This window comes from Citrus sinensis, chromosome 6 (assembly GCF_022201045.2).
Source record: "Citrus sinensis cultivar Valencia sweet orange chromosome 6, DVS_A1.0, whole genome shotgun sequence".
NCBI classification, from domain to species: domain Eukaryota; kingdom Viridiplantae; phylum Streptophyta; class Magnoliopsida; order Sapindales; family Rutaceae; genus Citrus; species Citrus sinensis.
The window spans coordinates 4,862,400-4,880,368 of NC_068561.1; the positions used below are offsets into that span (position 1 = coordinate 4,862,400).

The 17,969-nt window shown below is 32.4% G+C and overlaps 1 long non-coding RNA gene across 1 annotated transcript; it reads right to left on the reverse strand.

The window, feature by feature from the left end:
- Positions 1 to 9,815: 9,815 nt before the first annotated feature.
- Positions 9,816 to 11,493, reverse strand: LOC112495896 (uncharacterized). The gene is made up of 3 exons (XR_003062301.2): positions 11,052 to 11,493; positions 10,297 to 10,956; positions 9,816 to 10,049 (listed from the first exon to the last, which is right to left on the reverse strand). It is a non-coding gene; the product is annotated as an uncharacterized LOC112495896 (long non-coding RNA).
- Positions 11,494 to 17,969: the final 6,476 nt, after the last annotated feature.

The following is a 17,969-nucleotide window of genomic DNA, read 5'->3' on the forward strand; positions in this document are numbered from 1 at the left end:
TTATTTTACAACCAATGAGATAAGATCGAAATTTTTCCAATGCAAACACTACTACTAGCATTTCTTTTTCAGTAGTTGAATAGTTCAACTGTGCATCATTCAATGTCATACTAGCATAGTAAATAACTTGAGGAATTCGATCAACCTTTTGTCCTAATACTGCTTCTACTGCATAATCAGATGCATCACACATGAGCTCAAATGGTAAGCTCCAGTTCGGGGGCTGAATGATGGGTGATGATGTCAACAAATGCTTTAATTTTTCAAACGCAACAAGACATGAATCATCAAAGACAAAAGGTACATCCTTAGCAAGTAGATTGCATAAGGGTCTAGAAACTTTGCTAAAATCTTTAATGAAACGTCTATAAAAACCAGCATGCCCAAGGAAAGATCTTACTTCTCTGACTGTTTTAGGTGGAGGAAGATTAGAAATGAGATCCACCTTGGCTTTGTCAACCTCAATACCTTTTCTCGAAATGATGTGACCGAGAACAATACCTTATTTTACCATAAAATGACACTTCTCCCAATTTAAGACCAAGTTCTTCTCGATACATCTCTACAGAACTAGTGTTAGATGATGTAAACATTGATCAAAAGATTCACCAAAGATAGAAAAATCATCCATAAAGACTTCAAGGAATCGTTCAACCATATCAGAAAAAATGCTCAACATGCATCGTTGAAATGTAGCAAGTGCATTACATAATCCAAATGACATTCTCCTATATGCAAATGTGCCAAAAGGGCAAAGTGAAAGTAGTTTTCTCTTGATCTTTTGGTGCTATGGGAATCTGATTATATCCTGAGTAGCCATCTAGAAAGCAATAAAATTCATGGCCTGCCAATCTATCAAGCATTTGATCGATAAATGGTAAAGGAAAATGGTCTTTACGTGTGACAGAATTCAACTTTCTATAATCAATGCATACTCGCAATCCTGTAGTCACTCTAGTGGGTATCAATTCATTATCAGCATTCGTAACTACTGTGACTCCTGACTTTTTGGGGACAACTTGTACAGGACTGACCCATGAACTATCAGAAATTGGGTAAATGATACATGCGTCTAATAGCTTAAGGACTTCTGTTCTAACAACTTCTTTCATATTAGGATTTAACTGACGTTGCATTTCCCTAGTAGATTTAGCATTTTCATCAAGGTGAATTTAATGCATGCAGTCTACTGGGTTTATACCTTTTATGTCTGCTATGGTCCATCCTAATGCTCCTTTGTGCTCTTTTAAAACATCCAACAACTTACCTTTTTGTTCGTCATTTAGGGATGATGAAATGATTACCGGTAGAGTACTTTCTTCTCCCAAAAATGCATATTCCAATGTGTTGGGCAATTGTTTGAGCTCGAGTTTTGGTGGTGATTCTGATGATGGGATGAGTTTCTTCTCTGATTGTGCTAGTTGTTCAACTCTTGACTTCCATTTATTAGTGTCCATAGATAGTGCTGAGTCAAGTAGGGCGTTGACCTCATCAACAGATCTATCAATATCAAAATCAAAACCAAAGTGAGTTAAACATGTTTGTCAAGGATCATCACTAAGGTTTGAAAGAAAAGTGTTATCAACTATTGTTTCTATTAAATCCACATCAACAATTCCATCATCTGCACTGTGAGGTTGTTTGGCAATGTTGAAGATGTTCAGCTCCATAGTCATGTTGCCGAAGGACAACTGCATATTTCCAGTCCTGCATTGAATGTGAGCATCCTCAGTTCCCAAGAAAGGTCGGCCTAGAATAATGGGGATGTGCTTCCTTGAATCCTGTATTGGTTGAGTGTCAATTACAATGAAATCAACAGGAAAATAAAACTTGTCTACCTGGATAAGCACGTCCTCCACAATACCACGAGGTATTTTCGTGGACCGATCTGCAAGCTGTAACACCACTGGAGTTGGGTGTAATTCTCTCAGTCCAAGTTTCAAAAATACTGAGTAAGGCAACAGATTTACACTAGCTCCTAAATCCAACAAAGCATTCTCAATTGTGTGGTTCCCTATGCTAAATGAGATAGTGGGGGAGCCTGGGTCTTTGCATTTTAGAGAAATTTTATGTTAGAGGATAGAACTAACATTTTCTATTAAAAATGCCTTCTTTTGAACATGAATGTTTCTTTTTTTAGTACAAAGGTCTTTAAGAAACTTGGCAAAAGATAGAATTTGTTTAATAGCATCAAGCAAAGGGATGTTAACACTTACCTGTTTGAAGATTTCAAGAATCTCACCTGTGGATTTCCCTTTTTGCCTTTAGCTAACCTCTGAGGAAATGGAGCTTTGGGAACGTATTCTCGTGGTTTGGTTTCTTCTCTTTCCTCCGGTGATGAGTCCTCAACATTCACAGGTACAATTTGATTTTCTTTTGTCACCGGCATCTCCACTTTGTTGTCGACTTCTTTTCCTTTTCGCAAGGTCATGACTGCTTTGACCTTTCCATGCTGCTGTGGTGAACTAGTACTTGCTTCATGTACTCCTTTAGGATTAGGCACTGGTTGACTTGGAAATTTGCCTTTCTCAACAGTCATTGCCAAGGTCTGAACTGAAGAAGTAAGTTGTCCCACCATCTTCTCGAGGCTTGAAACTAATTGGGCTTGTGAGTTGAAGCCTGCTCTCAACTCATTTCGTAGTCCATCAATGGTGCGGTTCTGTTGCTCAATCGTGGAGTGAGTAACATTCTTGAAATTCTGGAATGCATCCTCCCATGGTCTGGGTTGAGAGTAGTTATGGTTTTGATTGTATGGTCTAAATGGGGGCTGAGAGGCTTGAGGATTTTGAGGAATTAGTGGAGCTGGAGCTGCTGGTCCATTCTGTTGGAATCCTTGAGACCATGAAAAATTGGGGTGGTCTCTCCATCCAGGGTTATATGTGTTAGAGTATGGGTTGTAATTTGATGGCTTTCTCATTACACCTATGGCATTGGCTTGATCTGAGTATGAGTTATAGTCATGTGGTTCTGTTGATTTAGCAGTCGATAACGATGCTATTTGTCGAGCAAGACCTTCAAACATCTCCTTGACTTTTTTAATTTCTAAACTGGATTCGCCAATGTGAACCTCATTTACTCCCTTAATTCTTCTAGTATTCCTGAGTGACCGACTCCGTTGTTGGGAATTATCTGCTTGTTGCTGGAAGAATTCCCAAATCTCTGATGCACTTTTTGACTTTAGCTCTCCTCCACTTGTTGCCATTAGTCATTCTTGCACATTTGGTAGTAATCCCTCCAAAAAGTATTGGCATTGGTGTCATTTCTCGTACCCATGATGTGGACACTTCAAGAGTAGTCCATTGAATCGCTCTCGCATTTCGAAAAACTGCTCGTCATCTCTCTGAGTAAACTCTGAGATTTCCCTGCGAATAGCATTGGTTTTATACACTGGGAAATATTTATTCAAAAATTTCGTTACCATTTGTTCCCATGATAAAATGCTATTAGCAGGTAAAGTATTTAACCATGAACGAGCTCTATCCTTTAAAGAAAATGGGAATAATTTGAGTTTAACATCATCGTCTGAAAAATTTTCATATTTAAAAGTTTGACAAATGGCATGAAAATCATTCAGATGATTATATGGGTCCTCATTTTCTAGGTTATAAAATGTTGGGAGACAATTTAGCACACTAGGTTTTAGTTCAAAACTCCTAGCAGCTACATTTGGGTATCTTATGCATGATGTGCTCAAATTAGCTAAAGGACTGAAATAATCCTTAAATGGCCTCTCCTATGGTGCTTGTAAATCCATTCCAAATTTATTTTGAATGTGCCTGTGTGTGCGAAGTGTTTTTTCTAATTCAAGATCTATAGGTTCAAGAGTAGGTAATAATGACCTACGACCATGCATGCAAAATAAATAAAATAAAAATAAAAATAAAGATGGGAACAAAACAAATAAAAATAAAGAAGAGGGAAAAATTAAGATACTAACCTTATTGCGCTATTACAACCTTTCTAAAAAAATACACAAAAACAAATACATGAAATAAATTAACTAAAAATTAAATTAATAAAATAAACAAAAATTACAAAAAAAATAAATTGAAAATTAAATTACAGAATTTTAAAGAAGAGAAAAAGAAAAGAAATACTAGCCGTTAAATGGAGATTCACTTTTTTTTCTTTTTTTTAAAAGAAATACAAGAAAACAATTAAATGGAAATATTCACAAAAATTAATTCTATGAATTAAAATTACTTACCTCCCCAGCAATAGCATCAAAAACTTGTTGTAGTAATTTTATTGAACTCCCAAGTGCACGAATCTATTGTAGTATAGATCAATGGTGACGAGTGTCAATCCCACGAGGAGGTGGATTTTAATTGTGTGTAGAATTAATTTTATAAATGGGTGATAGGATTTGTGGTGGAAATGATTTGGAATATGCTAAATCTTAAATTAAATTGGCGAGAATAAATTCTAAAATTGGAATTGAAATGGTGAGAATAAATTGAAGAGAAATCTATTGAAATGACGTACTTGGGTATCTGGATCTGTATCAACATGCACCATAGGCTAAATATTCCTTATTAATATCAATTAAATCATGAGGGGGGAATCCACACCTCATGAACCACACTCTAATCAATATGGTGCTAAGGGTTTATCGTGCCAAATACTAATAACCTTATACTAGAGAGCCGGTGTAACTAAGGCGGTATCTAGACAAGATTATTATTATTTGTCGACGAGAAGTCAAAACATCCACAAAAACTAGAGAGGAAGAGAAAATAAATTTACCAAATTAAGTCCATGACACATGTTGAGACTTCACCTTCAACCCAAGCTTAAAAGAAAATTAGCTACTCATAATTGAACTATGGGCAAAATGGGAATTTATTAAAATACGTAGAAAATACAAGATGGCGAAAGAATTACAGAAAATAGATCCCAAAAATCGATTCAGAAATATCAAATTAGGGGGGAGGCCCCCTTTTTATAAATACATGGAGTAAATCATGGCCATCGGATTAAAAATAATTTGGACGCTCAGGATTGCGCCACGTCATCAGTCAACAGTACGCGGTTTGACCACGCGGATGAACAGTAACACAGTTTGATTGAAAATAATCCTGTGTGATGCATGTACCGTACACGAAATTTTTCGTCCACTGATATGCTACCACGTCACCATCAACATTACATAAGAATTTTAGTCCAACAGGATCGTGACACCTCATCAGTCAACGCCACATCATCGATCAATGCCACGTTATCGATCTGTCTATGTGAATAGTGTCGTGAACAGTAACGTGAATAGTACCGTACACGTGAATAATGTCATTTTTCCTTTTATGCTCCTCCTAAGGTTTTCGACCGTCCTGAGTTCAAAAGTGATGTCCGTTTTACCGTCTGATCTCTCCTTTATTGTGAAATGACTATAATGCCCCTAAAATATATAAAATACTTAATTAAAATAAAACACATGTAATTAAATCACAAGAGGGTTAAATACATAAAAGTAAGGGTTGTTAGTAAGACTTGAAATGTAAAATGACGATTTTCTCCTTTATAAATATGCATTTTCTAACACTCAACAATATGCATATGCAGAATAATTCCTTATGGTCAAATCCACCTCTATGTGTACGAAAATGACAGGTGACACATGTCATTTGGTTGAGGGTTCAAAACAAAACTCTAAATCTACATCACTCATCATTTATAAAAAGAGAGCTATCTCTAAGAAAAAGGGCCTCCAAAAGTACTATTCATATTAAGAAAGAGAAACACATTTTCTTTATCTTTCTTCTTTCTTTAATCTTGATTAAACGCTAACTTGGGCATTAGAGTGCCTTTTTTCAGGCACTCACCTAGTCGGACTCGAGGCCAATAATTGTGACAAGTTTTCCACAAACTATAAATTTGTGTGAAGGTAAAAATCCAACACCTTCGTATATATAATTCAAATAAAGAAAATCTAAACTCTTACGTCTTTCGACATCTCCTAAAAAGGACTTCATTAACCTTTTCTATTTTGAGAATCATTACAAACGTTGTCATTTATACAATGATTTAAAATTCATTGTTTCTCAACAATCAACCGGATAACTGTACAGTAGCCACTCTTCATTTAGACAACTTAATTAGGAGTTAAAATTAACAAGTTGTATTCTTTTTAAATCTCTATTAAAAAGCCTACAACTGTTAATATTTATCTATTAACTTGTTTTACTTTTAAAACAAAGACACTATAAGACATTACTAAAGAAAAAATCTAACTACAAGGTCATTGGTGAACCGCTTGAAGCTTCAAGCCATCAAAATTAATATGTGATTTCATTACAAACTTCTATATTTTATTGTTCTGTTATCCTCATTATTAGTTTCCGTATTCTTTTTTTAAAATATTCTTGTCTTCATAGGGTTTAGGATTTTTTTCTTTTTTTGACAAATTTATGGTTGTCTGCATTTCTCCTACTTCCATAGTGAAAAATAGTGTACAATAAAATATATATATATATATATATCAAGATACAAAAATTTTCAAAAGAAACGAGAAGAATAAAAAGTTAGCTCAATCTCAAAAAGGAACTCTTGATAAGTTTGAGACTAAGGTAGCGTTTGTTTTTTTGTCTGAAATCTAAATGAGTCTGAATTTTTCTGAAGTCTGAATGGGTCTGATTATGAAAATACGAATGACATGTTTGTTTTTCTTTTTTAAATATATGAATATAAGTGGCATCTTGTTTGTTTTTATAATAAAAAAATCTTAAATTTGGTTATTTGACATTTATGTCCTTGTAAATTAAAACAAAAAAAGAGGATTAGATTTTATAATTTAGGAAATAAATTATTTTACAGAGATATTTTTGGAATATAATATATATTTGTCATTCAGATCTTTTTTCATTCAGATAAAAGTCACAAAAGTTTATTTTTTCTATTCATATGTAAATGTTTGAAAATCAGACATAAATTCCAAAAAACAAACAAGTATATTTTGGAAAAGGTCTTAAATTAATAAAATTTCAGACTTCACACATTTAACAAACAACCTCTAAGATAGGAAAAAATAAGAAAGATAAAGTGATTTTAAGTAAAGAATTGGTAATTAAAGAAATTCTAATTGAATAAAAAGATGATGAAACAATTTGCCTAAACCTCATAAACTACTGAGCCACCCTTGCAAATATACAAATGATGATGATATTTGTACAGTTACATCAATTAGGAGACCAGATTTCCAACGGTACCAAATTTTACTTCAATAGACATAAATAATCAAATTGTTGACAATGGATGACAGCATGACGATTGACGAATGACTGTCAACAACACTGCCTGCTGGCTGCTGGAGACCGATGGTAATATGTTGATGACTATTATTAATTAATTAATTAATTATAAATCGTACGTTAAAATAATACCACTGATGTGCTTAAATTTTATATTTATTTTAATACCTTCTAGCTTAATTGTATTATTAAAATAATAAAAAAATAGTAATAAAATAACGAGTCATTTTATGATGTTGTCGCAAAGAATTTACATCAGTAATGGTATAAATATGTATCATTAGATTTAATCAACAGTTCTGAAAATTAAGAGTTAGATAGGATAATATCTAATTTCAATTGTTTAAAATTTATCTGCTTATCAAATCAGTTAAATAAATTTTGTTAAAGATTAAATAATAAAAAAACGAATAAGTTGGTCTATCTAAACTTTTATGTTTTTCTTTAAAAAAAAAAGTATTTTAATATTAGCACAATTCAATCTTAAAATACTTTTTTAGTTCAATTCAATCTTAAAATTCTTATTTATTCTCACTTCTTTACTGAAAAGGCAAAAACCAAGAAAACTAGTACAACAAAGAGCAAACTTAGCTAGAATATCCGCCATCTTATTACATTCCCTTGAGATATGACAAATTCAGAAATCTTTCTTTCACCCAAAAAAAAAAATTTACTAGATTAATAAATATTTCAATAAATGATTCGACTCAATCTTAATCAATCAATAACCTAAGAATTCAAAATTTGTTTTAATTCATTATAAATGACAAATCTCTAAAAAAAATAAATGGAAAAAGGGATCACTAGTAACATGGATTGTTAAATATTAAATAATTCATATTTATCATGCACACATCCAAACTAATATTTATATTTACATACTTAATTTTTAGAAATTAATTAATTAAAAATAAAGTTATATTCAAAAACCTACATATTAATAACAATTTGAATATTACCTATTAATTATTTAATAATTAATTATTCATCTACTAAATAAATATAATGGTGAAGATTAAAACATTAAATTCAATGATCTACAACAACTACATTATCAATTTTGTAAAAATTCATATGGTTAGAAGAATTAAAAATTCACACGACTAGAAAAATCTTTAAATAATACTTTCAAAACCTAGAGGTGGGGGAGTTAGGTTTATTTTATACCAATCATGTTGCATCAACCTTCTTCTTCTGAAAAAAACAATAATATTGGAAAAAACAATATTTGTACAAGGGCACGCATTAACCTAATTTAGTTTTTTTTTTCCAGAATAAGGTGACTATTAACAAGCAGTGAGAACTATTGAGTTGGGTTCGCACTCAAGCCACCTAAATCAGCAATATGGTGCAAGTTGAAAAATGGGGTTGTGGCTATGTTACCCCGTAGGCACCGTACCCCTTGAATTGTCTTGCAAATGAAGTCACCGTCCGATGGAAAGGTTCAATATCTTGCAGCTGCTAAGTGGCCACGTCGCAAATTTAGCAAACTGGGAGTGCAGGTCATATTAATAAGAGTAATGATACAGCCACAAATTCTTGTACAAACTTATTTTGTACAAACTGACGTAGCATGATAAGATTGGTTGAATGAAAATATAAATTAATAAAAACAAATCATGCGGGCCAAGTGATATTTAATTCAACCAATCTTATCATGCCACATCAGTTTGTACAAAATAAGTTTGTACAAGAGTTTGTGGCTGTATCATTACTCTATTAATAAAGGCGTTAGCTGGAACAACTATTTATGGGAGCAATTACCTTGTGTGGAACAATAAATTGCACATCATATTCATATGCAATTTTGTTGTTGCAAATGGCATAAATTCTAGGATACTGTAGCAGTGAATAACAAGTAATAAAATTACTAATACTGTAACATTAATCAAAGAAAAATTTAACTAAGCATGAAAGGATATGAACTATATACATTGGAATTTAAGGGTGTTTCGAATACAGACTAATCCACTCAATTCGTCTAATTCTAAAAAATTCGACCTATAAAAGTTCAATTTGTAAATTGATAGATTGGATAGGTATGAATGCTTAAAAAAACCTACTACAAGTAGTTCATTTTTGTGAATAACTGAATCTATGGAGCACAAAGATACTCTAAATTTCCTGGTCGGTGGAGTTTCTTTGATGTCGTTGTTTGTAATCCAATAGAGAGATATCTTGGGTCTTAAATCATAGCAAAAAAGATCACGCAAACAATTTGGAGGAGATAGCATTTTGTCACAGAATGAGTATTTTGTGCATCAAATTCGTGCAGCACTTAGATAACTCTTGTCCGAAAGTTGCTAAGTAAGCCTATCAAATTTCTTGACTAGTTAAGCAAGCACGCTTGTGGAAGAGCTGGAGAGAAGAGTTAGCGATATAGCCAAAAAGAGAGTATATTATTCACAAGAATGTATACAAGAGAGCTTAAGAGTTTACAAGATTGCTTGAGTTGCTCTTGCTTGTTGTGTGTTCAAGTGACAAATGCTAAGCGCTATTTATAGGGAAGCTTGCCCAATTTTAGAATATTTTAAGTCTTGAGAGTTCTCAAGGATTGATGAGAGCTCTCATGCCTAGCAATGCCTTGTGAGTTCTAGAGAACTATATGTATAAGCAATGTGTTACAAGTCTCTAGCAAATTCTAAAGAATTCCTAGCTATGTGCTAGTGATGAGAATGCGCTAAATTGTGCTGGAAGCTTCTGGAATCAAATCAATTTAGCCTCTTTGGCTGGAAAATTTGAGTGGCCCGGGACAATATGCTACCTTTTAGTTAGGCTTGTCTATATTGAGCCACTTTTACAGGCCTGCAAATTGTATAAATGAAAATTCAGTTAATAACAGGTTAACAAACTCTCTTTAATTCGTTATCACTACTGCTTGATCGTAGCCGTATAAAGTCATTTGCAGCAGCAAGAGTTTTGAAAGAATATGTATTGTACTGAAAACTACTATACTATTAGAAATTGTTAATTTATGGTTTGATTTTCAGAACAATGTCCAGTGTATGCGTAGTGCAGATAATATATATGATTAAAAGCAGGGTAAATTTACCTCTCGTCTAGGGTGAATATGGTCAGATATGTCAGATACTGTGGAACTTGAATTACTTACAATCCTGCCCTTCCAGTCTACAGTTGTGGTAGCACTCTGAGGAGGGAGCAAAACAGCAAAAACCTGCACCTCCATGCAAATTCTTTTGGAATTGTATTCATCCCCTGACCTTACATAGCCTTATATTAATCGTTTGTCCACTTTTTGTCAACAACGTCGTCGATGTTTTCACCCTCAGATAGAATGCACTTGCAAGCATGAGGGCATGGAACTCCTGACGTCTGCCACAAGCCACAATTGCATAACTTTCTTTATATGTCTCCCTCATAGATAGCGGGAACACTATCTTCCACACCCATAATTATCCCATTATCATCTTGCACTGTCGGCCACCAACCCCCTATAAAATGCTGTTCAATGATCTTTCTCAATGTCGAGGTCAATCTTTGCCTAATCCAATCCCATCTCCTTTTCTTCGGCGCTAACAAAGATTAGCAGTTCTTTGTGTCAAACCAATAAATCTGTGAGCAATGCTCATGTCCAAGTAATTTTCATGAATCATCGAAGTCGTTCAATTATCATGCCTATTGCTTCCAATTTGTACCCATTAACACCGCATGGCAATCCTTACTTTCATCCTCTATTAATTTTCCTCTGAATCTAGAACACAATTATGGTAAACCATAAAAACTAACTACATGTTCACTACTTGTAAATACCAATATATTTAATTTATACCGTGCAAATTCACAAACCTCTTTTGTTATGCAAGCCATTCCATCCTTTGCCTTAATCTCACGCCCGGCAATATCATCATTTGGCTGCATAATTATACTTCTCCATAATTATTAATGAACCCTAAACAATTTACTAAATTTATTTATAAATTCATTAACAAAGCTTACAAATATCTTATGAACCCATTGCGGCACTTCCTTTTTCTTCTTCCTTCAATGAGTTGACCATCATCAACCTCTTCAGTACCTTTATCAATTAATCTCACATGACTTATGCTTATTACTTAATTTCAGAAATGAAGCTAAAGTTCATAGCAACGTGTAATTACATTTCTACTCCAAAACAAAACAAATACATATCATTAACATCACAATCCCCAAAACAAAAAAAAAAAAGTGGAAAAAATAAATAAAGGGGATCTGGAATGAAGGGTAAGCATGTATCGTTACTCCATGTCACCATCTTAATGCTAGCTATGGACTTATTTATATTAGTTGTTAGAATATTACTTTTCTAGTTCCTAATTTTGAACATGTCATTGTAAAACTTAATAACACCTCACCATCTTAATGCTAACCATGGACTTTATTATATTAGTTGCCGGAATATTACTTTTCCAATCCCTAATTTTGAACATTTCATGGTAAAACTTAATAACACCTAAGCTACTGTGGAACTTATTATTATGCAGAATATTATTTCAACACATGGACTTAGTAAGATTTTTTTTAAAAAAAAAGCCAAAATATATTTTTTAAAAATTTCTTTTAGATTACTGAACTTTCGAGAAAAAAGCCCGGCATTCTTTTCGAAAATTAATGCTTTGTACTCCCCAATTTTGCTATCAGTTGTACAAACTCTAACCTCCCACCAACTAAATTACGAAGAATTGGTGATTTACATCAGAAGTTTCATATTAGAATTAAATGACAGGTTTCATATTAATCACAGTTATTATAGAAAAAAATTATAATTATGAAACAAAAATTAATGATATGTAGTAAATATAAATTTTAAATAATAATTTTGATAAAATTATTAAAGATATAATAAATTTTCTATTATACAAGTGAAAAATCATATCAACATAACTTTCAAGCTGCAGCAACTAATGTTTGAAATATTATCTAAGCAACCCAAGAGTGGGGTGAATTGGGATTCTAAAACTTATGCAATACTAAAATAAATCTTGATGGAAATCTTAAACGAATTTAAAGCAATAATAAATCAATCAATCAAAATATAAAAAGATAAAGCAAGAGAGATTCAAAGACGAAGATTTTTACGTGGTTCGGCCAACCTCGCCTATATCCATGCTTCCAAGCACACCGGGCTTGAGGATTCCACTAGTCAAGGCTTCAAGAACTCATACAATTGACTTCTAAGGTGTCAATCAACCTTTACACCAAGAGATTATCACCAATCTCTTAACCCAAGTGTATCCCAACACTTACAATCACTCACACAAAGATTACAAGTTTGTTTTTCTCACTCAAAATGTATGATTACAAATCAATGTCCAATTGTGAGAATAAATAAAACAAGAATATATTTAAAACTCAATGAAGATTGTATCCTTGATTATAAGATCAATGATAACGTTGTGATAAGTCCTTATTTGAATTTGAATGAATTTATTTATAGTTGGAGCTGAAATTTAGTCATTATTGACTTTCTGCGCAAAAACGGATGCTGTTAACCGTTATTAGTTAACCGTTTTGACTGGTCTAAGTGACCGTTGAGCTGAAATTCAAATAAACGGTTGACCGTTTACCGCTATCGGCTTGCTATTAATTTCCAGAGACCTACAAAACAAATTTCTGCTATCCGTTCTTGCTGAACGGTTAAAGGTTAGCATGGAATTGACATTCTAGAAATTATCGGTTCACCATTTGATATAATCGGTTAGCCGTTTAATTTCAGTAACCTTCTCTGCAAACTTGTTTTGTCCGTTTTTGCTAACCAGTTAAAGCTTAAGCCTTTTATTCCTCTCTGGAATTTATCGGTTAATCATTTCAAAGATAACAGTTCACCGTTTGTTTCCAGATTCACAATTTTAATCATATTTTACAGAAGATGTTTTCCTAGTTTAAAGTTTAATGATTACTCATATTTTTAGGGCAATATTATACGACTTTTTAATGAATTATTTATTAAACAAAAGCTCCAACAACAACATTCAGAGTTTGTTATCATCAAAATCATTATAAAGAACATATACATGTTAACAATGTTTACCAACCTCAATCCCAAATGCACCCGTAGTTTATGCGATCCCTTGCTCTGTTTTGTTCAATGGTACCACAATGAAATACAAGACACTGTGATCCACTTGAAAAATCCAAACTAACATGGCGTTGCGGCTTCAGTTAATTTTACCTAGAGCTAAGAAATTACTCATGTACATCGATTGATATAACCAATTTCGGTAAGGGTTTACAGCACCCTAAAACTAGTTAGAATAGATGCGGAGTTCACTCCATTATTCACTTTCAAAACCCTAGTTGTCGGATTAGAGTCATTATAATTTAACAGTTGGTCTGGATAAGGGCAAAAAAAAGGGTACGGTGCCCTTGGACCGAAAAAAAAAGAGTAATGATTTTTATCGCTAACCGCATGTTTGGTTGGAAGAAATGAGGAGGATTGGAAAGAAGAGCAAGAAAGAAAAAATAGGAAAAATAAGGTTAATATTAATTTCATTGTTTAGTTTGATATAGTATTCATCTACTCTTCACTTATTTCTTCTCCTTCTCTTTTCTTTCATTTCTTCAAACTAAATATGCTTAGGCCTTAGAGTATCTCAGCAGGCACTAGTTTTCAATTTATCTTATCAAAAACAAAAACTTAGTATTTTATTTTATTTTCTCTCTCCTTTGTGACCATCCATCCTTCACTCTCACAATTTTATCAACAATAAAGTTTATCACCACCAAAACCACCTATTATCGTCACCATCAATCCATCACTTCCACCAACATATGATGAGCTTAAATATTGATTTTTGTTAAATCATAGGAGCAGATGGAGGGTTTTGTTATTATAATGATATTGATTTTGATTTGTGTGAGAATTTATGATTTTTTTAATTCCAATTTGAGATTTAATAACACTACTACAAAAATGACTTTTACTGACACTTAGTTACTGACACTTAGTAAAAAGTGTCAATAATTGTGTACATATGCACCATTTTCCGCTTTTAACAAATAGGTATCATAAATTATTGATACTGATGTGTTAGTAAATTAAACATCAGTGATCACTGATATTGAAGTATTAAAGATTAAAAAAAATCATTAAAATTTGCTTTAACTCCAACTTGAACCTAGGACTTTTAAAATTCAAAGCTTTAACATATGGACAATACACCATTGGACCTTGTAGAATTAAGATATAATAGTGCTAATAAATTAAAAAACAAAATTAAAATAACAAAAGCAAAATATAACCCAGACTTGGAAACTTTATTTCGTTTATGGACGCAAATATTTGAACCAAACCCTATCACTATCTTGCTTTCTCCTTCTCTTTTCCCTTTTTCTCTTCTCGATTCTTTTGTTTCCAGTTGTCCATTTGCAAACTCAATTCAATTAATTCAGACAGATAATGAAAAGCTAAACCCTAATTGAGGCTTCTCTTTTCTTTTTTCCCCATATCGAAAAACAAAGTGAAACCCTAATTGAGGCTTCTCTTTCCTTTTTCCTTTTTTCCCCAAATCAAAAACAAAGCGAAACCTTTTTTTCCCCAAATCGAAGAACAAAGCGAAACCCTAATTGAGGCTTCTCTTTCCTTTTTCTTTTTTTCCCCAAATCGAAAAACAAAGCGAAACCCTAAATGAGGCTTCTTTCATCGGCGTTTTTTATTTTCCTGCTCAAATTTCACTTTCTTTGTTCGCTACTCGAAACCCATTTGCTTGAATTTGAGATAATTGTTGAGAAGTTAGTTAATTTGTTTGTTATAGAAGGTTCGCCTATGCCTAGAATTGTAGAGGAGGATTTCAACGACTTTAAAGGCAGAGAGGTTTATTTTAACAATTGGTAATGACTTAATTTTTTTTGTCAATTTAATTACTAGGTTTGTTTTATTTTAGCTTATGATTATTTTTTGTAATTTTAATTTTCTGGGTTGTTGCCAATGTTGAGAAATTCATGTTTATTTGGAAGGTCGCACTTTTCTTTACGTATTGATTTAAATTCTTGTTTAAGTCTTGTGGCTTTGAGGCTTTAAGCGAAATGGGGTTTATTTTATAAATGAGGATCCTATGTGGGCTTATGGAAATTGGATGTGTTTTAGCTTAGCTACCTGATTAATAAGTTCTTGTTTTTGTTCTCTGTTGAGCCTTTTTATTTTAGAGTTCGCAGCAATTTGTCATTCCATAGTATGATGGAAGTTTAAAGGGGAGTTTATTGGTGGATTGTGTTAGGAGTTGGCCCTTTTTTTGGTTTGAACTTTATGTGATATGTTTTAAGATTGAGAACAAAAGCTTTGATCGGTACTTGTGTAATAGTCCATACTTTGAGTAGTAGACAGTAGGACACCATTCCATGATAATGAGCATGGGATGCTCTGTATATGTAAAGCAAGGTAATAGTTTCTCCAGCAGCTGACTGGTCTCCACTGTGAACATGTTATTTCACATTTATATTTTATATATGAAAGCTGTATGAAGTACTTCAAACTGATTGGTGTACTTCAAATTTTTAAGTTTATCCATTAATTGTTCTAAAACCGAATTATGAACTTTTTAAAACTCCATCATGGCTTTTATTATTATTTTGGATATTGTTGTACCTATGGACTTCAGTGCAGGTGGGCTCCTGGCTAGAAAAAATCACAAGCTTTGGTGTTCATGACTGTCAGGTTCTTATGGTTATTATAGTGGCAAAAAGCATATGGTTAGTTCAGTCTACTTACTAAAATAATTAACCTTTTGTTTAGTTGTTTTAATTTCATATCCATGCTTGCTGTTGGTGATCTCTGTATGTTTGCTATGTTTTGATGGTCTTTTATTTTTTTACAATAATTATGCCTAATTTTCTTTACTTGATCTTAATTCCCAGTCCCATCACTATGGAAAAGTAGGAGAAAGAAATATTTCTCAAACTATTATTCAACATTTTTTTAGAGATGCTAATTTTATGTCTCTCTCTCTCTCTCTCTCTCTCTTTTTTGGGTCCTTATTGCAAGCTTTTTAGTATTTTGCAACTCTGATGTGTTGTAGGCCGCTCATTTACATAATATGAGTCTTATAATTCCTTTTTAATTTCCTCTGAGAACTATCTTCTTTGTGGTCTAATTTTGACTTTTTTCCCCTCTCCTTCTGAATCTAAAGTGACCTCTTCAATAACTATGAGATGGTAGTTGTAACAAGTATAATCACAAGAAACTGTAAAAAATATGCTCATGGCGGTGGGAGCTAGTTGACCTCTGTTAATGCTCCTTGATTTTATTTTGTTGGGTGGGACTTGGATAATATTTAATGATTAAATGTTATATTTTGTTTTGCCAACTACAACTTATTGAAATCTGAAAAAGTAATATTTATTAAAGATGTTGCTTAAGGCATCTAGTTAAAAGCCTTATCAACGGTCAACGTGTTTCTTGACAATTATTGGTTTTTGAGCACTTTGTCGAGAAAGTTAGATCTCTTAAGAAATAATATTTTGTTTGACAATTAATATTTATAACACAACACTACTCTCTCATCTCTCTACATATTATCCATGATAAAAGAGATTTGTTCCCTCGTCAACAGTACTAGTAAACAAAACTAACAGGAATATTTTTAACTCTGTAATGCAGACTCACACACATAGAGATATATAACACATTCTTTTAAATTAAAACTTTAGCTTGGTGTTTTTTCTCCCTTTTGTGTGGATACAATTTAATTCATAAGTAGGTTGTAAAATTGAGCTCTCCCTCTAAATATGCTTTATACATGAGAAAAAAAAAACTTATACGATATTAAACAAAATGAAGACATTTTTAATTTAAGTCTTAATTTTTATTAGTTACTTAACTTATGAATTAGCTTGGCTAATTAAAAAGTCATTATGGCTCATCTAACTTGTTCCTCTCTTGTTTTAATTTCAAAGCTTCTTTTGTTTCAATTTTGGGATTTTGTCTGAATTATTATTATAAGTGCTTAATTATAAACCTTCTAAATATCTACTTTTACTCGTCCATCTTCTACTGCTTGTTACTCGCTTACGTTTTAAGAGAGGTTAATAATAGTGATTGGAAAAGTGGTAGCTAGATTTTTATTTTTTATTTTTTAATTTTGGTTTCTCTAGATTAATTAAGTGATGAACATTTGATTGGGCAGAACCAGCTTCCAGATGATCATGTAATATGCGGAATGCACTACTAGATTTATGTAATTTTCTTTATACACAGTTTTGAAATTTACATTTCTTTGTTTAAGATTGCCACAGTTTCTTATAAATGTCTCTCTAATTTATAGGTGGAGCATCAGTTGCTGGTCAATTAGAGGACATTCCAATAATTTAAGATTGATCAAGATTACTTGTAAGCTAAATGCTTTCAAATTAATACATATGTTCATTGTTAATTTATAAGGTTTTCATTAGATAAGCATGCCATGTAATTTTCGAAAACAAAAATTCTTTCAAATTAATATTAGTGTACTGGAAAAATTATTGCACTTTATATATTGTTTCCAAATATCCAAGACTTATTTTTTGAAGTGTATTAATTGATTTTATGTACTTGGAGGTGGGAAAAAAAATGAAGCCATGTGTGGATATTCAATGACATTCTTCTGCTTAATTTTGTAGGTTAATGTTTGATGAAACTTAATTTTGTATTATGTTGTTTAGAACTGGTCGAAACTCAATTTGGTACTTATATTTTTCTTTTCTAGACAATGATGTAGTTAAATTATATTAATGTAAGTGATGTATTGTGATGTT